General features: G+C 38.2%; 1 protein-coding gene across 4 annotated transcripts in view; it reads right to left on the bottom strand.

Annotated features, from left to right (window-relative positions):
• The window catches only part of LUZP1 (leucine zipper protein 1), a 74,151-nt gene that overhangs the window by 42,849 nt on the left and 4,650 nt on the right, over positions 1-26,652 (bottom strand). For 3 of the 4 annotated variants that reach the window (XM_010979839.3, XM_031464311.2, XM_010979841.3), the window contains exon 1: positions 25,888-25,987. The exons of the other annotated variant lie outside the window; for it this stretch is intronic. The gene's annotated coding sequence lies outside the window, so the exon portion shown is untranslated. Of the gene's footprint in view, positions 1-25,887; positions 25,988-26,652 lie in introns of those variants that run through there. 4 annotated transcript variants of the gene reach the window in all.

Below are 26,652 nucleotides of genomic sequence, written 5' to 3'. Positions count from 1 at the left end.
TTTTTCAGTTTAAAAAAACTGGATTTATTCCAAAATGGAACCTATCAAAACATAATTCATTACTATGGAAATCTGGATATAAAGCAAGTGAAATCACAAAAGCAGTGTTGTTTAGCACGCTAAAAGGTGGACATGAAGGAAAATCTGAGTTCAAGCTTCAACTAAGTTTCAACTACAAAACAGGGATAAATGCTCCTGCCTCCCCACCTAACAAGGGTGCCCTAAAATTCAAATGTGATAATGCCTATAGAAACACTTCAAAAACTGTACAGTGTTATACAAAGATAATTATTAGTACGATTTGAACCTTGATGACAGAATAAAAGCCTGACATAAGACTCTTAACCTATAAGGCCAGCATTATTAAAAGTGCCACTATATTTAGAGCTTGGTAAGAGGTGAATGTCCTGCACTCCATCTAGCTTATCCTTAGTAAAGAAAGGATGTGGCTTACACATTACTAATTTTTTTAGGTCTAAGTTGTCTCTCTCCAACTGCACCATTAAGCCTTTTGATGACAGAGAACTAGGATATAAACATCAGTGTCTTGTTTTGTTTTGAGAAGGACCAACAATGACCTCACCACAATGTATGGGGGGAAGGAAAAGACAGGCTCCTCTATATCCAAATAATTCCTTCCTTCAGGCCAAGGCTCTTATCCATTTGGAACAACAGTTGTCAGATCTATAAAAAGGGGTGAAAGAGTCCATACGATTTTTTTCCAGCTATAAAAGCTCTAATTCTTAAGGAGAGCCAATAAACACTATCAGCATAAGCCTATATATTGGCTTAGTCCTTCACATGCTAAAGAGAAAATAAGCAAGACTCAATAATTTTAAATAAAAGACTATAGCATTGGTCTTAATGCCACAAAGTACATTTATCAATGATATTGCTGAGATTGGTAAGGAATGATAAAAAGTGGGGCTTAGGTAGAAGGGGAGAGATGGAAAGAGAGGAGGGGAGGAGGGGAAAGAGAGAATATGAATTAGTTAAGGCGCTATTGGGACTGTGTATGTGAAAATGGTTGTATTTTAAGTAATGAACAAGATAAGAAAATCTCATCATTAGGCTCACCATTCTCTTACTCTCAGCCCTCAGACATAAATTACCATGCTCTGTCAAGATCCAGAATATAAAAATGACAATGAGATTTGTAATCTTGCAACACATTTTAACATCAACATAGCCTTCTTAAGAGTTTCAACATTTCCCACAATCCACCTCTCAACAAAAAAAATCCTCCAACTATTCAGCACATGCTAGTGATACAAATCCCACCCTATCAAACTTGCCTAAGGAAATAAAATCACTTAAAAGAAGCTTCCTGGTTCATTCATCTTCTGTATGTTTCTATATCTATGTGCAAGTCATGTGGCAGAATCCCAATTCAATTTTACATCTGCAAGCAATCAAGGCTGTTACAATTTCAAAGAATACAAGCGCACATAGTATTAGACAAATATTAACTGAATAAACAGATTTAGAACACAAATGACTAATGCACAAATCAGACTGACGAGGAGTGCCCACTACATCCACAGTCTAGGGTCTACATTATTCAGTCTGTTACTCAAGGCCCTAGCATGCTGGCCATCACCTTTTCCCTTCCCTGAAAGGACTAACCTACTCAGTATTTCCTGAGGACAAATTCCTTCACAGTATACCTTTACTCCGACGACATTTCCCCTGCCTGGAATGACCTCCATCTCATCAAGTCTATTCAAGAAACAATTCAATGCCAACTCCCTTTCAGTGTAGCTCTTCCACACCCACCGCTCGTTAACTCCCCCTTCTTGAACACCTTCTGCTGTTTCACATATACACATATACGATATGATAGATGTACTGTTCTCTTATACAGGACACTCTTAAGACTTTTTTTTTTTGCATTTATACCATATTATTCCAACTACAATGCAAAACTCTTTGAAGATGGAGTGTGCACTTGTTATTTCTTTGTATTTCCACCAGTACAATGTTATAACAGTTATTTAATTTAAAAAATATATATATTTAAGGAAAAAAGCAAAAATGGGAAGGTGAGGGCTATATTCTCAGGATACATCAAGTTAATGTTAAAATCAAGCCCTTATCAATGACCTGAATCCTTCAGCTATTTTATGAAGTACAATTTGGATTTCCCTACACAATCAGGTCACTGCCTTCCTCCTCTACTTCATCTCCTATCATTTGGCCACCACACTCTCTGATTCCTCTCTCTGCTCCTTTCACACCAGCCTCCTTGGGTCCTCGGAAAGGTCAGCTTGGCACAACCTTAGGATCTTTGTATGTGCAGCTTCCTCTGCCTTCTCCCAGATCTTCCCTTGGCTGCTGCCTCCACGTAATTCTAGTCACAGTTCACATGTCACTTCCTCAGGATGCCTTCCAGACAATCCTAACTAAGGGTACACTCCCCTCCTCCCATTACTCCCTACTGTTATCAAACTGTTTTGTTTCCCTTTATATCTATCTGAAATCATTCTGTTGATATAAATTTACTGCTCATCTCTCTCAACTAGTATGTAAGCTCCATGATGGCAAGAACTTTGGCAGTCTTGTTCCCCACTGTATCCCAGTGCCTAAAACACTACCTGGCACAGAGGAAACAGTCAGTAAATATAAACCAGAAAAAAAAAGTTTGTTTCCTCTCAGCTAATACTGTAGTTCTCCTCAAGCATGTGAATACTTTTTTCTACTTCCTTATCTCCCACAGCACCTAACAGACTAAATGCACTAGAATTACTCAATAAATGATCAATTCCAGTCTTTTCTGGCATGCCCTTCCAGTTACATCTTTAATTATGTCAACAAATACTAAGTACCTATGATGAACCAGGCACTAAGCTAAGCATCATTCTAATTTCTTACTTTTTTATTTATCATGTTCATCATTGATACTCTGGAAAGTCCAGCACTTGATCATAAGCTAAAGTGCCCTGAGCCCCGTTCCCCCACAGTCAGGTGACATTTTTTTGACTGATGAAATGCAATAAATTGCAGCTACCTGCACAGCACCATACAAACTTAGTACAGTCTTCCAAGACCACCACCCATCCTGCAGATACCAAAATCTGCCAATGCTCAACTTATATAAATGGGCATAGTATTTGCATATAACCTATGCACATCCTTCCATATAACCTATGCACATCCTTCCATATATGTTACTTACAACCCCAATACAGTGTAATTGCTATATAAATACAACGTAAGTACTATGTAGATAGTTGCCTCATGCTTAGTAAATTCAAGTTTTGCTTTTATGGAACTTTCTGGAAAATTTTTTCTCCAAATATATTCCATCTGTGGTTGGTCGAATCCACAGATGCAGAAGGCCAACTGTAGTTATTTTTTAGTCAGAGACCACATACTATTCAATTAATTATATGCCAACCTCTCATATATTATTGCTCTTCAATAGAATATCTCTCGAACAATTTATGTTGGAGAGGATCTGGAGAAAAGGGGATCCTGTGTATACTGTTGATGGGAATGGAAATTGGTGCAACCACTAAGGAAAACAGTATGGAGGTTCCTTTGAAACCTAAAAACATAACTACCATATGATCCGCAATTCCACTCCTGGGTATATGTCTGGAAAAAAACAAAAACACTAATTCAAAAAGACACATGGACCCAAATGTTCACAGTAGCATTATTTACAATAGCCAAGACATGGGAGCAACCCAAGTGCCCACTAACAGATGATTAGATTAATAAGATGTGGTATATAAGTAGACTATTACTCAGCCATAAAAAAGAATGAAAAACTGCCATTTGCAGTAACATGGATGGACCTAGAGAATATTATACTTATTGAAATAAATCAGAGAAAGTCAAATATTATAAAAGGTATACCTTACACGTGGAATCTAAAAAATAATACAAATGAATGTACATACAAAACAGAAACAGAGTCACAGATATAGAAAACAAACTTGTGGTTACCAAAGGGGAGAGAGGAGGGAGGGACAAATTAGGGATAAGGGATTAACAGATACCAACTACTGTATATAAAATAGATGAACAACAAAGATATACTGTATAGTGTGGGAAATTATACCCATTATTTGTAATAACCTATAATAGAGTATAATCTGCAGAAATACTGAATCTGAAATTAGCACAATATTATAAATCAACTATACTTCAATTTAAAAAACTGTAAGACATTCTTCAGAAATCTGGAGATAAACCACAAGTCTCCACTGTCTAGCAAAGGGAACTATATTCAATATCTTATAGTAACTTATGGTAAAAAAGAATATGAAAACAAATACATGTGTGTTCATGTCTGACTGAAGCATTAGGCTGTATACCAGAAATTGACACAACGTTGTAAACTGACTACACTTCAGTAAAAATACACGTATACAAAGAAAAAAACATTTTTAAAAGTAATTCAATTCAGAAAAATACATAAATAAAGAGTATATCAAAGAAAAAAAAGAAATCTGAAGACATCTGAATTTGGACTAATATTTATTATTATTAGAAACATAATTTTTAGGTGTAATAATGGTACAGTCGTTATGTACTAGAGTGTCCTCATTCTAGGGGGTTACACATTTGCAGGTTATCGAGTAATTAAGAAAAATGGATTATACATACAGATTTACAGCTACTTAAGTATAATAAGGCAAACAGTTAACAATTATTGAATCCAGGTGAAAGGTATGAGTATTTAGACTACTGTGTTGGCTTTTCTGTAAGTTTGAATGTTTCATAAGAAGGTGGTGCGGGGAAATGTTTCTCTTAAAAGATGAATATGTGCATTTCTCTAACCTTTAACTACTGGTTGGTTTTCAATACAAGCTTTAACACATAATTAGACAAAAACTGGTCCAGAGAGTACTGTAAGATCCACAAACTGAACCACTAAAACACAAGAAATATCAACAGAAGAGGCAAGAAACAAGAAAAGCTAGCCACCCAAGGCAAAGACAACTTCTGGTCCATATTAGGCCAGGTCCCTTCTGAGGCAGCCTTGGGCTCAGAAGAGGAAGATGCCATATTTTGGAATCCTGCTTCTAGACATGCAGACCGAATCTCCCACCCTCACTCTTCCAAAGACAATCTATGATGAGAAACTAAACCAGAGAATCACAGTGACAATATATATGAATAGGGCTTTTTAAGCTCATTAATGTTTTTAAAATACAATTTGGTTTTTATTGCTGTTGATACTTAAGCAGACATTAACAAATATAATCACAACCAAAAGTGTAATAACTGATTCAGGCAATGATCATCGATGGATGCTAAAACCATTTGGTAGGAGAATAAGACATGGACATTGTCTCAAAGTCATCCCATGGATTACTTACAAAGGGGAGCAGGTACCTTTACAATGAAGTGATCAAACTTACCATCAACAGTAATGGCACAGTCGTATCCACTTACGGGGGGGGTGAGGTGGGGGGAGACTTTTGAGAGATTCAAGACAGTTGTACTTTTGATTCCAATGTAATTTCATATTCCATCAAAGATTTGGAAAAATCATATTAATATGAATAGGTCGTTACAAAAAGGCACAGTGCCAGTATAAATCATTTTCATCAGGAGTCAAAGTAACCAGAGAGAACATGGATTGAGACAAGTGTAACCAGGGGTGCTGGACTAGAATTGTTATAGTACATACAGGCAGTCACTTCGAGATCACAGAGCGATATATAACTTTCTAAGGCTGAAAATAGGTCCTTGAAGGAAGGAAAGATGATTAAAAATTAAAACTATGTTCAATTTACACCTAAAATATGTAACAAACATGTCAGTTATACTTGATGCTACAAACTAATTAGGAATCAGAATTTGGAGGCAAATTATTGTAGCCCTTAGTTGAAACACCAGCAAATTCCTGATACATCATAAAAAGATTTTAATCTAATAATTCATGGCAAAGTAGTATCCTGGAAATAGCAGTGAACCGAGTCCCAGACACCTCAGCTCTCATCTCAATTCTGCCACTAACTAGTTATACAACCTGAGCCAGGATCATAGTAAATACTCAGCAAGTGGGATGTTAAATCAGTGTATCAATTTTTTTGTACCTCTAATACATCTGTAATAGAGGACTCTAGATTAAAATATCTTTGGAGGTCTTTTTTTAAATTGTAAATTCTTTAACAAAACCCATGTTTATTTATATGACTAGAAGTAGTCAGAATTAATTATGACTAGTTTTAAAGAAAGAGAGGGGCCTTGACTGAAGAGAAAAAAAAGTTGTCCAGCAAAGTTAACAGCATGCAGTTGTTCCATGTAAACAGATGAGATGGAGGGAGATCAACATGGTGGAGCAAGAGGACATGGGGCTCACCTCCCCACCATGAAAACATCAAAAATGTATCTACAGGCAGAGCAATTCTCATCAGAAACTGGCAGAAAGCAACTATAACCACAATAAACAGTGAAGGGATGAAGATGTAAAATACGACCTCAAAAACACAAAACATGGGGGAAGGGAGTAAAAAAAAAATGTAGATCTTTTTAATAACAAATGAGATGGAGTATAATTTGATTTGTCATGCATGTGCTCCCAAGGACTGTATCAACTCAAACAACTTAAGTGGTGAATCTTAAAGATTATCCAGTCCAAATCACTTCACAGATGAGAAAACTGAGACCCCTAAAAATTACATGATAGCCCAAGGTCATAGTATCTGGGTGTGGCAATGCTAAGACTAAAACCCAAACTTCCCCAGGTTCCTGTCAAATGCTCACTACCTAGCTTGTAACCCAAGGCTTCCAGAACTGCGTAACTTCAGTCCTACGCAATCACTTCAATCAACATATGCTCTTTCAGGACCTCTAGTTCTACCAAATCATATATATGTATGAGGTGGGCAACAAATTCCAGGTAAAGAGATCCAAAAACTCACAGAGAATATTTGCAAATCATAGATCTGGTAAGAGACTAGTATCCAAAATATACAGAGAACTCGTATAATTCAGAAATAAAACGTCAACAAATTAAAAAATGGGCAAAGGATCTGTATAGGCATTTCTCCAAAGAAGTTAAACAAAGGGCCAATAAACACATGAAAAGATGCTCCAGCATCATTAGTCATTAGGGAAATGCAAATCAAAACCACAATGAGAGTCCAACTCCACACCCACTAGTATAGCTATACTCAAAAATAACAAGTCTGTGAGAATGTGGAGAAGTTGGATCCCTTGTATGTTGCTGGTGGGAATGCAAAATGGTACAGATGCTATGAAAAAAGTCTGGTAGTTCCACCAAAAGTTAAGCATAGTTACCATATGACCCAGCAATCTTACTCTAGGTATACACTGAAAAGAAATGAAGACTTATGTCCATACAAAAACTTGTACAGAAATCTTCATTCATAACAGCCAAAGTTAAAACAATTCAAAAGTCTACCGACTGATGAACAGATAAACAAAATGTGGTATAGTCATACAATGGGATATTATTCAGCCCTAAAAATGAAGTCCTGCTACATGCCATAATGCAGATGAACCTTGAAAACAGTGTGGTAAGTGAAAGAAGCCAGACACAAAAGTCTACATATTGTATGATTCTATTTATATGAAGTGTCCAGAATAGGTAAATCCATAGAGACATAAAGCAGATTATGGTTGCCAGAGACTGGAGTTAGGGGAAAATAGATAGTGAATAATAATGGGCATGGGGTTTCTTTTTGGGGTGATGAAAAATATTCTGAAATTACTGAATGATTGCACAAACCTGTAAATATAGTTTTTTTTAAAAATGAATTGTACATCTTAAAATGGTGAATTTTATGGTATGTGAATTATTTCAATGTACATTTTTGTTTTGTTTTAAAACACACAAAGACACCAAAGTGAACTTCCCACTCATGCCCTCTCAGGTTGAAAAAGAAAAATACCAAAATACGGTTAATGCATCAGTCTCAATTCAGTATGTATTAAGTCATGTGCTATAAAGTAAAAATTCAGTGATAAATACTCTGTTCTTATGACATTCACAGTCAACTGTAAGTACACAAAGGTAAGTAAATAATTATAACCCAATGAGATACATCCAACAACAAAAGATGTACAAAGTACCGAAAGAGTCAGGAAAGGTTGGAGAAAAGATGTCTAAACTAGATTTTAAACAATGAAAAGAAGTTCTCTCCAAGCAGATAATGGGAGCAAAAAATGCTATATGTATCAGACCATGCTAAGTGTCCTAATGGCACTTAGAAGTGGGACAAATCATTTCCCCGGAGTAATCTAAGAGAGCTTCATGAGGTGTCTCCATCATGCAATGGATAGCGCATTGGACTTCTAAGAGAGCTTCACGGTAAAATTTAAGCTGATCTTTGCAACTGAGTAAAGTATGCTTATGTATTATAAAAAAGAAGGGACTGGACTTTGAGATAAATTTGAGGAAAAAATGAGTCCTGGGCAGAATACAATTAGAAACACACATCTTTAGCTCAGCACAGTAAGAGTAACCCAGTCTGCTGAAGCAGCACTGACCAGGTGCTGGTGCTGGTATGACCTGGGAAGCATCTTAACTTGCTTCTTCCAAAGAAATACTGCCTGTAGTATTTCGGTTGCTTCAGCTGTTTTTCACACATGTGAAGTCTATGTGCCAGGCTGGCTAGCTTGCTTGCTTGCTTTCCTCATTTAATCTTTACCACAAACCTGAGCTAAGAACTAGTATCAATTTTAATGAGGAATTCAACATCAGAAAGGTTAGAAACAGCTCACAGTACTATACCGATGCATTGTTTGAGGTCATAAATTCATTCTCTCAATTAATCCTTAAAACAACCCTAAGAACCAGGTATTACTAGTATTTCTATTTTGTAGATGAGAAAACTGAGATTCAGGGAGTTTAAGCAATTTGCCCGGGGGTCACACTGATAATAAAAGGCAGAACTGGGAATTAAATCCAGGTCTGCCTGATCTTAAAGCTTTCTTCCTCTAGACATATAGCTTCATCTATCCTTAACCATTATTCAGTCCCATTCCTTAGGCTTCAGTGTTTATTCTCTGCATTTCCAGTGACTAGTAGTAGTAGTCTCTTACGTGAACGGACATAACACACATTTGCTGAAGGCATCATTTCTATGTATTACAGAAATCCTAGCCAAGAGAAACCCCAACACAAGGTGACTCCTCAAAAACTCTTCAGGTTTTTCCAAGGAGTAGGGAAGAGCCTCCAATGCTCCAGCTGACTAGAGCAGACTCCTGAGGGAGAGATGCAAAGAAATCTTTTCATCAAAGAGATGGATAGGGCAAGTCAGACCAAGATCTGGTTACAGCAATGCAGAGATCATGCAGTACATACTGCAGCAAAGTCAGGTGCTGACAGCTGAGCACTAACACACTGCATAAGGGAACACACACATACACACACATACATACACACACACACACACCCCTACCTAGAAGCAGTTTTATCCCAAAAATGCATCTCAACAGCTGCAGTAAACTAACACAGGACAGAGTGGGATTCAGCTGAAGCATCTCAAAAGTTAAATCCATGAAGCAACTCACATGACAGCAATACTGGTAGCTCACATCTCCCACTCATTTTACTTTGTTTTCCCACATAGAAAAGGTAAGCTGTTTTCTCAGTTCCCAGTGAATCTGATACCCTTCAAATGTTGTTTCTCAGCTTGCTAGATGGCTACACTAGGACACAGGAATGACGCAGCAACATCCTCCCCATCTCCCTTCTAACAGCAGGAAGAGCATCAAGGACCAGAAGAGACGAGTAGCTTGGAACGATTCTCCTTCTCATTCCAAATACCTCAGGTATGTCCTACTTACATAAAAGAGGTGACTATTATGACACTCATCCCAAACCTTTTTTTTTTCTCTTTCATATTAAATAATCTTTTAAGTTTTATTCCATTTAATTTTGTTGGTATCCTTACACAAGTTTCTTCATGGATTTCTCATCTGTAAAATGGGACTAAATATGCTAGACTCCAGAACTTACCTCTCTCATAGGAATGTTATTTGAAATAAATGGTATTTAAAGTACTTGGAAAAGTTAAAAGCATAATCTAATAACAATAGTGAAAATCTGCCGTATGTCTGTTTCATGTCATCCTAAGCCCTTTACATAAACTCCTTTATTTCTCATAAGGAGGCTATCAGGCAGATACAATTAACTCCATTTTTCAGATAAGTAAACTGAGGCACAAAGAGGTAGAATTCTTTTCCAAGTTTACACAAATATATATGGTAGAGCTGAAAGTCAAACGCAGGCCACATTGGTCAATAGTTGTGAGTGTATATTTCTAAACTAATGTAATGCGCAATGAAAATTATGTTAGAATATTACAGCATGTGGCTTAAGGAAGCAACACGATAACCTAGTCAAACATTCAACAGATATTTAAATTCTACTTTGTTCCCACCACCACACACTATCATCTGTACCCATTCTGAGATTAGCATGTAATAGATACATTCATGCAGAACAGAGGCTCTGGAGTTACAGACAGTGTGTCACTTTTAACAGCAGTACAGGCGAGTTACCTAACTGTGCCTCAGCGTCCTCGCGTGTAAAATAGAGACAACGTCGACCACGAAGAATACGAGCCACACTCTGTTTCTTACATGTCAGATGACATACTGCAAAACCCCTCAGATCAAAATGACAGTATCTTCTTAGAAATTATTTACTCCAACTTCTCATTTGAGAAATCTGAAGCCCCAACGATAAGGTGACTTTCTTAAGTTTATATAGCTAGATAATCACAAAGACCTCCAAACCCAGTCCAAAGCTCCTTATCATCTTTCTAGGGCTGAATAATTCCATTTCCTGTCAGGGCAGGTGATAAATATCAGAGGACAGAGAATGACTCAAATCTCTAAGGATGAAAAAAATTTAGGACGCAAGGCTTCAACGTTCATCCAACATAGCAAAACAAAACAACAACAAAAAAAGTGGCATTACTCAGTACTGCTTCCTTCTCAGAAAACCATGTCATCTCAAAAACTAGCCCTCTGACATCTCTACCAGGTTAACCCACATTTGCTCATGCTGCTCGTTCCTGGCAATCTCTGCAACTTTCTGAAACTGCCTTGGCAAACTCAGGTCAAAATCTTAATGATCTCCAGGGGACTGTCACAGCACAGTGTTACTATAGCAAATACTCCTGAAAATAAATGAGGCTTGGAAATTCTATTACACTGAAATTCTCAGTGTAGTTTTTTTTTTTTTGCTGTGATAGAATCGGATCTGTTTTTGCAGAAATAACTTTCCATGCAAATCATACTAAAATAAGAGAGAAGACATAAAACTTTTCCCATTAAGGCCACTAACTGATATTCATTATACTTTTCCAAATTTTTTGGAGCACTTCAAATCTCACATGGTTTACCAAAGAACTCAATTCATATCACTCTTTCCAAAAGTCTTCTCTAAAAAAGACATGTCTGTTTTTAGTATTTAACCAGAGGCAAGACCAGAATCCATTCTACACACAAGACACAGCAGGATCAGGGAGAAAGGAAGAGAGAGCAAAGAAAGACTGGCAAGTCAAATCAATTATTTACTTAAAAGTCCACAGGGTACAGAGCGCCAATGTGCTCCACCCCTTCTCTGCTCGTCAGTACAGGCCACACGATGAACACCAGAGTACAGTAGCCAGCCAACTTCCAGACAAAATGGCCCTACCAGGCTAGATGGGGCCAAACACACATTTTTAACTCCTAATCAAAAACCAGAGATTCAAGGGGGAAGATGATCAATAGTTTAATTAGAAAGAGATTAAGGATTAAGAGATTAAGGCTATGAAAATCCTTGAATTGGACACTGAATCTTCTGAAAAAGCCTTCACAGTCAAATGTTAAGGACAGAAACAAGACAGGAAAGGTATTAAAGAATGAGCAAATGAATGTAAAAGAAAAAGCTGCAGGGGAGTGGATGTAGCTCAGTGGTAGAGTGCATGCTTAGCATTCAGGAGGCCCTGGGTTCAACTCTCATTCAATTCCCAGTACCTCCATTTTAAAAAAGGGGGGTGGGGGTGGGAGAAGAGTACAGCTCAAGTGGTAGAGAGCATGCTTAGCATACACAAGGTCCTGGGTTCAATCCCAGTACCTCCTCTAAAAATAAAATAAATAAGTAAATCTAATTACCTCCCCCCCAAAAAAATAAAATAAAAAGAAAGAAAGAAAAGCTGTATATAGAATACTGCCTTTTTTAAAAGATGTTTTCAAGTGAAAGAAAAAATCAGCAATAACTGTAAGTGACAGAAAGGCAGAAGGATTTTATTTAGTTGTTTTAGGATAGAAAAGAACTTAGTGTACTTATAATCTGAAAGGAAAGACTCAATATGAAGCTATAGATGCAAGAAAGAGAATAATTGATAAGAAAAGTGAGGTACTAGACAAAGTGGGTACTAGGGAATGGGATGGAGTGGGAAAGCGATCCATGTGGGTCCTAAAAAGTTACCAAACACAATGAAAATGGAGACAGCAGATGGTAGGATCTTTGAAAAATCAGAAGCCACACAAAAACAACAGTCTGGAATCAACAGTGAAGAACCAGAAATATGTATACTGATTAAGCCCCACTCTCCAAGGAGACACAGAGTATTTAACCAGTAAAAACAGGAATAATAGTATTCATTAGAGGGAAAAAAAAAGTTGTTTTCAGTAATGGGTTAAGAGATGGGGGAATATTGGGAGAAAAGATTAAGAACCTAGGACCTGACTCACAGTTTGTGCACTGGTTCTACCAGACCCAGTAGAAGCAGCTGGAAAAGGAACATCAGGAATGAGGTGGAAAGAGATGGGGCTTAGATTTATAATGTTGAGGAGATAGTAAAAATAGAACTTTGAAGTAATTATCAACGGCAAACATAGGAATAGTAAGGTAAAGAACTGTGTATGGCTGCAGATGATGGAGGAATGAAGAGAGAGGAACAGACACCAAAAAAGTGCTAAATATCACTGACAGTGAGTCTCCAGGACTAACTACATTTTCAAGTAGAATGATCTTCAGTTCCACTTTCCCAGAAGCTGAACCCTGAAACTTCCTTTCATTTCATTTGCCAAGATTAGCAATTTGCTGAACTGTGTCAAAAATTTGGGGGTTTCTTGTTTTCTGAATCAAACATTTGTTTTTAATAAGGATTTGTTCCTCATACAAAAGGATATGAAGGACATTATCCAAAAGATAAGTGAATGTAATTGACTAGAATCAAGGCTACAGACCATATTTGGTCTTTTAAGAAGACCTCACCCCACCCCACCCTGACCCACACAGGATAGAAAAGGATAGATAACACGAGTTAACATTTTGGTACCACTTCACTGATCTGAATTACTGCCTAATCAGTTATCTCAACTGACCCACACTTCATTCCTATTCTTATGAGGTCTAATCCAAAAATAGAGCAGTGGAAAGAACACAGGATTTGTGTAATGGTGATCTAGAGTCCTAACTCTACCAGTCCTTCAGAGGTATTTTTAAACCCCCATGAGCTTCAGTTTCCTTATGCATAAAGTAGGAATAATAGTACCTATTTCATGAGGTCATTGTAAAGATTAGTCAACAGACATCAGGTATCTGCTACACAGTAGATGCTAAATAAATGGCAGAAAATGTATTCTACTAAAACATGCTGCAATGACAGAAATTGGAAGACTATGTTAAACTAACATCATTATAAATTAAGACATCCAAGGTAAATCAGTTTATTGCTACCCTACTGTTAATATACATAGGACAAATTCTGTTTAAAAAATTCCTAAAGTAACAAATGCATCACCAAAATTCCATTGCACTTGATAATCTAACTAATGATGATGTTATTTGCTGGTATACAAATTCCATAACTAAGAATTTATACAATGTTTAGTGGTTTCAAACATTATTTTTTGTTTGGTTTTGTTTTTCCCCAAGTAAGTACTACTTCCGAAACAAAGGAAATCTTTTAACTTCCAATAATTCCCAGGGCAACAGCAGAGACTCTCAACATATCTCAAATAAATGGAGTTGTAAAAACACATGAATGTAAAGTAGTTAGCAGAGAATCTGAGGCAAAGGCTATGTCTTGCCCCCATTCCCAACTTCAATTAACTAGATCACAAACACTCCTCAGTTCTTCTGATCCTATAATCTTTGAGTTATCATTACTTTCTCTACATGATCAAGTTCTATCTCTTGTTCAAAACGTCTCTCCAATACATCTCTTTTTTTTTTTTTTAACTCGGTAAATTCAGGTCTCAATAGTGCTCACACCTGAATTTCTATAAATATTCTTAACTGGCCTCCTTTCTAATATCTACATAATACCTCCTGATTAATCAGTCTGTAACTCCAAGTTTATAAAGTCATGGCCCTACTTAATAAGTTTTCAATGATTCCCAAATGTTGACAAGATCAAGTCCTAATTCCTCATTATAACTTTCAAGACTGTTCATAATCTGATTGATCATTTCCTCACTAACATTATCTCCTCCTAGTCCATAACCTAAACTCAATTATAGGATCAGATAAGTACTCTCAGGTCCAATCAATAATACAAGTTTGCTCCAATCTCAGTATCTATGCTCTTGCTTTGCCCTGGCCTCAAAAACCATCCCCATCCTTTCTGCCTATTCAAATCCTATTCATCCAACACTGTAAAACTCTAGTTAACTGCCTCCAAGAAGCCCTCACAGACCACTTCAGCCCAGACTAATCTCAGTAAACTATTACCTGTCATTTTGACCTAAGTTAGGAGTGTAACAGACCTCCTAGAGCAGTCACCGTTGTATCATAGATTCAATGTCATTTTCACCAAAAAATACCAAAGTAAACTTTTCATAAGGCTAAATTATTCAATATAAAAAACTCCCTTCATCTGAGATGATGCGCTTTCATTTCTGTTTTTAAATGCTCCATCTTTTACAAAATGGTGGTATTAGATGAGAAGATGGTTTTTCATTTTCATGTCCTTACTTGGAAAACAAAAACCTCTTTTGAAATATGACTGGTTTTATGAAACCCAAGCTCTGAAACCACAAGTCTACATCGTCCATTTTGGCATTTATATATGGTCCAAGGCTGTTAACGGAACTGTTTCACAAACTAGGTACTGCCCCCTCCCAATGAGAATTTTAAGTTCTTTAAGAACAAGGGCTATAATATTGCACTTCTTTTGTTTTTTTGTTTTCTCCACATTAATTAGGCCTGGGTTAAATATAAATCAAGTACTGTACTTAACAAAATTCTTGGCTTTTAAATTTGATGTGAAACTAACCAAGTATGAAACAAAGGCCAGTGTTCTTTATCTCCTCTCCATTCCTCGTCCCTAAAATTCTCTGCACCTTTCTGGATCGTACCTATTTTATTAACAACCACCTACCTCCCAATATTTCTGCTCAAATCCCACTCCTCTTGCCTCCCTTTATGATCTGAAATGTTATCCCTCAGTTACCTTATTATTTCTCCCTGCTCCATGAACTGCCTCACTACCTACCCCTCTCTTTTTCCATCATAACACTTTAAGATCCTCATAGTCTCTTTCAAATTGCCTTGGAATCTAGTCTTAATAGCATAACATAATCATCAGTCCTCAAGTTCCTACCAAAAAAATTGTAGAATATGTTGGAAAGTATATAATTTTATCAAATTATATTAAGGATATCTCATATTACACTCCAGTAGAGCTGTGGAAAAAAGCATAAAAACTGGTATTCTAATACAAACCCACCAGGGACCATTACTTTGTTACACAAACAGCCTAACTACATTTGTAATTATCCTCTATGTTCAACCAGCTTCTGTATATTCTGTAACAGTCATCCATTTAAGACATTTACTATATCTTTAAGTTTATCAAGACCTAAAAATGGTATTCTTCCTATCCTAAGGAATATAAGCTAATGCTGACCTCGTTTACTTAGGGAATAATGATCTTTTTTAAATACACACAGTTCATAAAATCATCTTGTGTTCTGGCTTGAGCAACGTAACGTTTAAGAGCAAGCCTGGAGTCAGATCCTAGCGTGGCTTTCAGCAGTTGTGTTGACTTTGGGCAAACTGATCTCATATCTCAAGGACTTTTTATCTATTAAATGGGGATAATTAACAGTATCTACCCCAAAGGGTTGCTAAGAGGGAGATTAAATAAAGACAAAAAGCACTTAAGTACAGTGGCTGGCACACAGTCAACGAATGTTAGGTTTTACTATTATTAGTCCTCAATGAGAAAGAATCCTTAGAAAAAAATTTAAGTATAAGACTTAAATGAGCTGCTTATTCACTGATATTAGATATAAATAACTAAGGTGGTCCTAAACCAGATAAATTATCCCAGGTAATTAGGAAGTCAGTACATTTGTGATAGAGCTGTTCCAGGGTTTAAAGAGAAAAAAACTGATTTCTATTATCTTGTTCAGTATTTAACTTTTCCAGTTAACTTGAAAGTGGATAAAACCAGAGACTACGTTTAGAAGCAGGAAATGCTGTCAGACCAAGCTGGATGACACCATTTTTCTATCTGAACTCTTCAGCCTCTGTAGAAAGCCTACACAAATAATGCCCTGGTAAGCAGGTCGGGAAAATATCTTCCACTTTTTAATTATAATCAAGTTCAAATCTGTTCCCATACAGATCTGCCTCTCAGCAAACTAAAAATGTTCCTTTTCCCTCTTTTTTAAAGGACTAATTTTTAAAAGGCCATAAATCAGACCATATTAGTATTAATATAAGATAATGCATTCATTAGAGAGAATTTCAATTCAATCATAGTATACAAGTTAAACAAGTTATATTCAAGTAGTTATTTTATCCATAGAGGTTCAAAATGAGTGCTGTTACTCAAGTCGTTTTGGGAAGCAAGACTCCTGCAACGATGCCACCAAGGCTCAAAACTCTTTTGAAACTCCATTTGTAAGATTCTCAAAGACAATCCTCACACGCAAAAAAATCCTAGTCTCCACTTTTTAGAACTGCATCTCATTTATGACCAAAAACAATGTTAATTACTCATTTAATTCACCAGACTTATCTCTAAATTAAATATAACTCCTCACAAATGAAGACTTCTACTAGGATTAAGAACATGCAATACACTCTACAGACAAGTTCAAAAGAAGTATACCAAATATTTCAGTTTGGAAATCTCATTAAAATAAATATGTAAGTACTTCTCATTTTGGAAACTTCTTATACTTGTTTTTAAAAAGCAGTCATATTACTTTACAGATAACCCTCAGAGATAACTGTAAAACTACACAGTAATAAAAATGGGAATCAAAGAGCATACCGGATCTATGTAAAAGCAGCAACATGATACTGTGGCTAATGACTGAAATTGTTAAATTGAACAATTAAACTATCATGCTGCCATAACATTTGCTCCCAGAATGCCTCTGAAGGAACAGTGTTTAATAAGGTTATTAATATCCACTTCTCTTGAAAATTTACATTTGGATCACACCTACTTGGGTAAATTGGAATTCTCCAAAAGAAATAACTTTAAAGTTATTTTTTGTTGTAACTATTTTTTTTAAGAGATGGATTTGGGGTAAGAGAAGAAATTATCCCAGCATAGTTTACCTAGCCTAACACATCTTGCTCTTATTACCTTGACTATAACTTATTTATCAGAGACTTCAAAATTTGATTACTGTTCCCCCACTAAAGACAAAAATCTGTGATAGAAGTAATTCATGCCAAGATTTCAGCAACAAGAATTCTAAAAAAAAATTCTAAATCTGACCCTCAACAGCTTTGTGACACTGGACAAGACACATAGCTTCTCTGTGCCCCAGTTTCCTCATCTGTGAAATGGGGCTAAGTAATAAACAATATACCTATTCCATGTGTGTGGTAAGAATTAAACCCATGGTAGGCACTCAATAAATATTTGCTGAATGAATGATTAAATGAATTAATGCATATAAAATGTTTAGGATAATATCTCACAAATAGCTACTATAACTAGTGTTATAGTTAATTATAATAATGACTTAAGATCTATACCTGGAATAAGCAAAAATAAATAGCTAACAATATTAATATCACTATCCCAAAACTCTATAACCAGACAATGTTTATAAATACTTTTCAAAAATTACTATGGTTTAGGGGAGAGGGTATAGCTCAAGTGGTAGAGCACATGCTTAGCATGCACAAGGTCATGTGTTCAATCTCCAGTACCTCCACTGAAAAAACCAAATAAATAAATAAACCTAATTATCTCCTGCTGCAAAAAAAAAAAAAAAAAAAAAAGCTATGGTTTAAATATTCTCATATGTTACCAATAGCCCCAATTTTCAGTTGCAGTGTTTCTCTTTAAGTGATGAAGAGCTAGCTAGAATATCCAGAAATTCTCTCTCCCTCGTACCAATTAAAATCATATAATCAACGTCTGGGCTAAGGATGAGCCTCTTAAATATACATTTATTTAGTAGGAACATAAAGGAAATCAAACTAGTCACTGAGAAAGCTGCTTAGCTTCATCAGAAATTAATAAAGTTAAAATTCGACTTTTAAAAACTCTTGTGTTTCTTCTAGTTTGCCAGTACATAAAGAATATTACCTGACTTTTAGACTAAAGGATATTAATTATTAAATAATAAAAAGAGGGAATTTTTGTTCTATTCCTTGGACAAACAAAAATGCAATGATAAAACCAAGATAATGACTAACAGTTTATGTACCATCATGATAAAAGCACTTTTCTTTTTTTAATAACATTTTTTATTGATTTATAATCATTTTACAATGTTGTGTCAAATTCCAGTGTTCAGCACAATTTTTCAGTCATACATGGACATATACACACTCATTGTCACATTTCTTTCTCTGTGAGCCACCATAAGATTTTGTGTATATTTCCCTGTGCTATACAGTATAATCTCGTCTATCTATTCTACAATTTTGAAATCCCAGTCTATCCCTTCCCACCCTCCGCCCTAAAAGTACTTTTCTATGTTAAATTATTTAATCCTCACAACCACTCTCACAATTTTAAAGATGAGGAAACTGAGGTTTTCTGAGGCTACAGAACTGGAATTGGAGAATTTTAAATAACCTTACAAGGTAAGGTGCTACTTAACCAAAATAGTCAAAGAATAAAAATAAGACACAAATGAGTAATCAACTGTCAAAAAATCAGAATATAATAAGCCACATTAATAAGGCTCTACTTGAATAAAATCTAATGATTCAGAAATGTTCTCCACAATCTCATGATGCCTAGAAGCCAATCTTAGGAACAATTCTACCCTGAATGTATAAAGTGTAGGAGACTGGGCTGAACATGTACTAAGTTTGTAATCTATTCTGAAAATTACTTTTTGTAATGAATTCCTCACATAGTTTATCATTTGTCTTCTCACATTTCAAAAGAAAATTTCTGGTTACTGAAGCTTATTAGTGGTTTGAAGTATGGATAAATGTAAATGTGTTCTACCTGTACTTTTTATTTTGATCTAGTTGGAATAAAAGTTAAAAAGCAAATAGGCTGATTTCATAAACTATTTCTAAGTGGTTAAAGAATGAGATAACAGTGAGAAGATTATTAAAGTTAAAAAAATGACTCCAATGTCTCTCAGAAACTTCCTGAAAACCTCTGCTCCAATGTTTCCATAAAAACAGTTATTAAGCTACCCTATAATCTTCTGATCTAGTTCCATCAGAAAAGTCAAAATGATGACTGCTTTGAAATACATAGTAGGCACCTCTTAAAAAACAGATTTACATTTATCACTCAATTGTGTTACATGTATATTAAAATAAATCATATCAGTTACTAATTCAAATTTGCATTTAAACTGGCTTAATGTAAGCATATACAAAATTAGTACATGTATCCTTCTACCTGTAATAAAAGAGGAAAAATAACTTACTGGTGAGTCAGGGAAGGTGGCTTTAAACTGACTTAATTGGCTTAAATTTTTCATTGTCGACATCAAAATAAAATGTTATTCAACAGAGCAATTCAAATGAGTATTACCTAGTATCTCATTTCAGTTAATAACTCCAATCTGAGAGCATTAGGCATGCACTTGATTAAGCGTCATTCCAGGAAGGAACTGTGCATAGTTAGTTCTTTCCCAGTGACAGGTTCCAAAGAAATGTCCACACCAGGACTGGATGCCTGTACTTTCACATCCTAAGCACCTGAAGCAGTTGGGGGCACTCTTGGCCTTTGGATTACAGAAAACACTAAGCAGAATTCTAATTAAAATGTTAATAAGCCTGAGAAATTAAAATTGTTACCTATACATAAGCATAACAAGCATTGCTAACCTTTTTAGGCATTGCTGTTTTCATCTACTTCTTTTTTAATTTCTCGAGATATGTCCTTATATTCTAAGGAATTTATAGGTCATCCTTTATTGTATAACTCCTTTTCCAGACTCATAAGAGGGCCTACTATGTACAATGCTCAGTGAAAGGAACTGAGGGGAGTACCTGCTAAGACAAAGTTAGCTTCTCATCAAATTAGGTAATTAAGCTAATCAAATTAACCAAGAACACAAAGGAGTGTTGTTGGCATTACAAGCCACAAGATTTTTGAGGAAGAAGCTTTTGATCCAACTTGGTAGATAAGATACATGCTAGAGTGACTTAACCAAGAACAGGTGTTATCAGCAATAAATGTCACAAAATTTTAGAGAAGAGAGATTTACTATTGCAAAGTCAGGACAGACTTCAAAGAGGGGGAATTGAGCTGAGCCTTGAAGGGTGGAAAAAATGAAATAATTAAACAGCATAAGAGAAAAGGACAAATTATAATGGAAACAAAGGTGATGAATTGGGAATGTGGTCATTAAATATTTATTAAATACTATATGTCAGTCACTGTGTTAGGTACTAGGTATACACTGGTGAACAAAACAGATGAGTTCCCTGCTCCTGTGATGTCTAGTGGGGAAGACATAATAATTACACAAGCAGATGTATCATTATAAATTGTAACAGGTGCTGTGAAGAAAGGCAACAGACAGTAATACAGAATAACGGGAAAGGACCATCAAGGTAAGATGATGAGGGAAAGTATCTCTGAATCATGTGCTGAAGCTTGAAGGAGGCACCCAGACAAAGAACAGGGGAGACAGTGTTCAAGGAAGAGAGAGCCATACATACAAAGGCCCTGAGGTAGGAACGAATTTGTTGCATTTAAAAATAAAGCAGCTAGTGTGACTGAAGCACAGTGGACCACAAAACTGACATAAGATGAAGTTGGTAGGCAAGTGCCAGGTTACACAAGGCATTAAAGGCCAAGACAGTTTGAATGTGGATTTTATTCCAAGCCCCAATGAAAACCATTAAAAGTTTCTGCATACTCACATACTGTTGAATAAAAGGAGCCAGACCCAAAAGAGTATATGCTAAATGATTCCATTTTCACAGAAGTACAAAAACAAGTCTATTGCTGTTAAAAGTCAGGATGGTGATTACCCTGGGTGGATGAAAGGGCAGCAGGAACTAGAAGGGAACTCAATGGGGGCTTCTAGGTCCTAGTAATGCTGTTTCTTGATCTGGGTACTGGCTACATGGGTATATTCAGTTTGTGAAAAAAAATCATCGAATTGTACTCTTATGTGTACTTTCCTACATATAAAAATTACATACTTCAATTAGAAGTTTAATACTTTTTCTAATTTTTTGCAAGTTTTTAATAGCATGTTAAAAATTATTACTCTGTCCAGATAAAATGGGAACAGAGGAGCTCATGCAAATATGGAAGGTCTTGATTGACAGACTAACCCGATGGAAGATTTCAGATACATATAAAATAGGGGGAAGGGTAAGTAAAAACAGCCAGTGAATACAAAATACCATGTTTATAAAGAACAAATGCTGGGTCTGGAAAAGGAGTTATACAATAAAAGATGACCTATAAATTCCTTAGAATATAAGGAGGTATCTCTAGAAATTAAGAAAGGAATAGATGAAAAAAGTAATGCCTAAAAAGGTTAGCAATGCTTGTTATCCTTTAGCTTACATTTTAATATGGTGTTTTCAAAGCTCTTCCCTTGCCACCCCAACCCCAATACAACAGAGAGTGTAATGAAATACAAAGATCTTCAACTTGAGCACCAATCATATCTGAGCTCGTCTGCCCGCCACTAGCGCTGGCAACAACTGCTCTGAGCTTAGCTCCCTCATGTATAAAGAGGATAATGACTACCTCATAGCTATTATTTTCTTTCTATCACCACCCAAAATGTTGAGCTGGTAGACTGGTGTTTTTATTTAATTATTATTTCCTAATGGTATATGGAGGGCTGATGGTTGATGGGTTTCCATTCTCAAAATTCACAGGTGAGAGAAGAGGATCATAAAAGAGTCAACATACAGAAACAGAACAGATAAAGAAAAACGAGGAGTAAGATAAAAATGAGGCTGCTTCTAACAACTCAGAGGTTTCAAGCATTTTCTAAGCCAGAGACTTGAGCTAAAGCAGACTGGGACAGGTTCAGTGACTTGAGAAGTTATAAGAAGGAAAAAATAGCCTATGTTTTCCCAACAAGACACAATTTCTATCTAATGTATTCCCTTTGTGGAATATTAGCTAAAACAAGTTAGAGATTAACACTAAGGATATTCTCTCATAGGTGGAAGGGCAAGGCCTTTAATCATTTTATAGCATCCCCACCCTTAAGAATTATTCGAACAACCATAATATGTAAAACACTTCTTAAATACAGCCAAAGATGTTAAAGTTTTATACTTCAGGAGTACCATTTCAAAAAAGAAACAAAAATAAAAGTTCAACTTGTTAATAAATCTTCAGGTAATTTTTTTCCCCACAGTGTAATCCCTGTCCTAAAAGTAATGAAAACCTGGTTCCTCACAAATTTTATCTTGCCACTGATCTGACACGTGTCCCTCTCTTACTCTTCTCATGCACCTCACCATCAAATACCTAAGGTTTCCCTGTTTCCTACAAAGTTGGCACACTGACTCTCTGGTATTCCCTCTGATCTCACCAGTATTGATTCTGAAGATAGAAACTTCACAACATTCCCAGGGATCACTGTGCTAACTAATGCCTAAGAGATAACATACAGCTAAACAAATGAAGGCGGTCGTGGGATTATACAACTTTGTACATTTGTCAAAGCTCAACAAACTGTACACTTCAAACTGGTGAATCTTACTGTATGTAAATTATACCTCAATAAAGCTGATTTTTTTAAATGCATGCATGCATTCATCCAGCAAATATTTACTAAGCATCTATTACGTGCATCAAAGTTTATACCAAATCTTTCAGCTTGACTCTCTGGACCCTACCTATATGTGACGTGCTCTATCCCTAAGCTAAGTAATGTGCTCTATTCATAAGCTAACACTGCTTATGCCAAAAAGCCATGTTACATGAAAAATGGTTCCATTTCTGATCATGAATGACACCTTACTGATGGCCTCTACAGAAGTACCATTAGTTATCCACGAGCTTCCACCACATAAATGAAATCTATGCTCTGTATTTTAATACAAATGCTTCCATCATAAGAAAAAAATTAAGTACCTACTGCATATAGGACATATCACTACCACAGCCTTTTATATTTGTCTTTCTACCGAAAAAAAAAAAAAAACTAGAAAATATCAAAAGCTTACTGACAACATTGCTGGAAGAAAAGGCAGTATCATTAGGGAACAGACTTAATTGACTCATTTTAGGATCCACATTGACCCAGTGGCTGAGTCAAAGATCTGGAAATCAGGCTTCCTGGTTCCCAACGCAATATGCATAGTGGAGATAACCACAGACCTTAGATACTGACTTGGGTTTGAATTCCAGCCACTTATTACTAGCTGTATGCATAAACTTAGGAAAGTCACCCTCAGTCTGCTCATCTGTGAAACAGGGATGACAACTACTACCTCACAACATTGTTGTGAGGATTATGAGATCTATACCACCTAGCACAATTACTGGGCACAAAGTAGGCAGCTCAACAATATTAGGTCCCTTTCTTGGTCTTAAATTATTTAAGAGTAAGAAAATATCAGTAATTAGGGCTAACTCACAATCCCTGATAGTAACAGGACAACAATGAAACTGTATTTGCTGCCTTGTTCATAGCTAATCTACTCTCTTCCCATCCCACCATTTCCAGTTTTTCAAACTTCAGTTACTATGTTTAGAAGTAATTTAATTTTAGAAACCTGGAAAATTCTTCTGAGTAAATTGAGCAAAACCTTCATCTGCCCCAAGGGGAATTCTGAGCAAAAGAATTATTTCTAAGAGAAGAATTTTTTTCTACGGGTCTTATTCAATTTAACCACATGAATGCCACCAAAGCTGCACACAAAGTAAAAAAAAACCATCTGGAACATACTGTACAGAGTCTCTTAAGAGAAACATCCCCCTAAAATCCAAACCCATCCCCTCCCTAATCTGAGGTAGTAAAATCTTAATAGGTGATCTGAATTCCCCGGGCGCTGACATCAATCCAACTCCTTAGGCCAGAATTGCAGCAGTTTGTAAAATGCCCTGAACAAACCCCACCTCTCAAAATATCCCCAAAGGGCTCGGAGGTCCAGAAGAGTATTCTCTCCTTAACCGACAGATAAAGCGCCGGGTGCTCAGAAGCATAATTCTTCTCTCCCAAGGTCATTCAAGTCAACGAAGGTACGACGGAGAATCTGCAAGCAGTCTCTTTCCGGAGATCACATTGCAGGGATTTGGGGAGGGGGGGGTGCCTATTCTTTTCCCCTCTCCCACCCTCAAGTGTGAGCACTGGTCTCGGCATTTCCGAAACAAGCCACAACAAGCTCTGCAGTGTTAGGAAAGGGGCTGACGCGATGAAGAAACAGATGCTCCAAAGCAAGATGGTCTTTCTCGGCTCGCAGAGCCTCCTCCAAGGTTATTAACAGAAACCGCAGGCACCCCAGGGAGCGCTACCCGGCCCCGAACCTCCAACCCAGCCGCCCCGGGAAGCCGGGTTCCCTGCAGGCAGCCTCCGCAGCCCGAGGCCACCGGCCCCAGAAACCGCACTTCATTCCTGCGTTTCGGGAAGCCATGGCTCCTTCACCACACGGGCAGGGGTGGGGGTGCGCGGGGAGGCGGGCCGCGCGCGCTGCGGAAAGTTCACCTCGGCGGCGGGCGGGGGGCGGCCCCGGCCCGGCTCGCCCGCGTTCCCCTGCAGATTCCACCATTAATTAGTCCTAAGGACTGTCTACTGGCAACTTAAACAAAGCGAATGCCTCGAATTCCTTCCCGGCCCAGCGGTCTGGCTGCGAGACCAGCATCGACCGGGACGCGGGCCGGCGCTGCGGGCGGACAGCTGCGGCGGCGGCAGTGGCGGGACCCCTCCCCACCCTGCTCGCGGCCCCGCCGCCGGGCCCCGCAGCCCGGCACGCACGCCGGCCCGAGCGCTCCCAAACCTCCCTCCTTCTCCTCCTCCTCCTCCTCCTCGGGAGCTCCCGGGCTCTTCCTGTAAGATCACTTCCTTCCTCCCCGGGTGCCCGCGGGCCCCGCGCAGCCCCCTCCCCGGCGGTCCCGGCCCCCCGCCCGGCCGCGCCGCTCCCTGCCCCCACCGGGCCCCGCGCTCCTTCCCCACCCGACTCCCAAATTCGACCTAAAACTCTCCTCTGCCCCCACGAAGAAGTCCCCTCAGCTCTCTGCCCCAAACATTTCTCCTCAGATTGTCGCTCCTACCAAGAAGTCTCTCAGAACCTTCCCTCCCCCTCCAAAGGAAAAATCTCCAACTCCCAAAGAATTCTCAAGGTCTCGCCCAAAGATCTCCCCTCCCCAGCTCTTTCTCCGAAATTCCTCTCAAACTCTCCCCACACCTCAACTCCACACCTCCCCAGCCCTCCCCGGGGTGCGCCCGCCGGCTCTGCCCGGTCACCCCTGGGTGCCCTGACCCCTCGGCAGGGCAAGTGGCCCCCTAGGGACGCCCTCCTCTCTGCCCGGCCTCCCGCGCCGCGCTCCCGCCGCCTCCCCGCGGACTCCTCACCCCAGCGGCTCCGGCCCTCGCTCCCGCCCGCCAAAGGCTGCGGCGCTCGGATCCCGGTGGCCGGCGCCTCCTCCGGCTCCCCTGGACTGACAATGAGGGGCGGGGCCAGTGGGTGACGTCAGCGTCCTGGAAGGCGGGATCTTCTAGAGGGGCGGTGCTTATTAACAGTCCCGCCCCTTTCGTCTTTCTCAATCCCTTCCCCGGACTTGGACTTTTCCAAGTTTTTTATTGCCTGCCTAGCTAGATGCCCAGGGCCTGTGCTAGGCGCGGTGGAAAATCGAAATGGAAGACAAGATGTCCTGCTTTCAAGAGGGGCACTCAGGGGATTGTGGGATTAAATGAGATAATCCCTGTAAAGGTATTTAGCCCAAGGCCTGGTATGGAGTAATCTCTCAACAAATACTACTTCTATTACTCAGCAAATGTGGGAAAGGAATTCAGCTTGATCTCAGGAGGCAAGGGTTCCAGTCCCCGGCTATGCTATTAATTCCTCGTGTGATCCTAGACAAGTCCTTTGCCATGTATGTTCCTCACTTTCACCTTCTCCAATAATTTTATGGCATATTTCCTGTCGACCTACTATGTGCAGGGTAACTAGGGCCCAGAGAAGCGGGGAGTGGGACCTTTGAAGGGAACCCAAGACCCACACCCAGCATGGTACAGGACACAGCTAGAGACGCTCTCCTGGCTGATGCCCTCCCACGTACTGGCACAGAGCTGCATTCACAGGCCGGAACACAGATGCGCTGAGGGCTGCTTCATCTC

This window comes from Camelus dromedarius, chromosome 14 (assembly GCF_036321535.1).
Source record: "Camelus dromedarius isolate mCamDro1 chromosome 14, mCamDro1.pat, whole genome shotgun sequence".
Classification (NCBI taxonomy): Eukaryota; Metazoa; Chordata; class Mammalia; order Artiodactyla; family Camelidae; genus Camelus; species Camelus dromedarius.
Note: the sequence above shows the minus strand (reverse complement) of the source record. Positions and strands in the feature narration are given on the sequence as shown.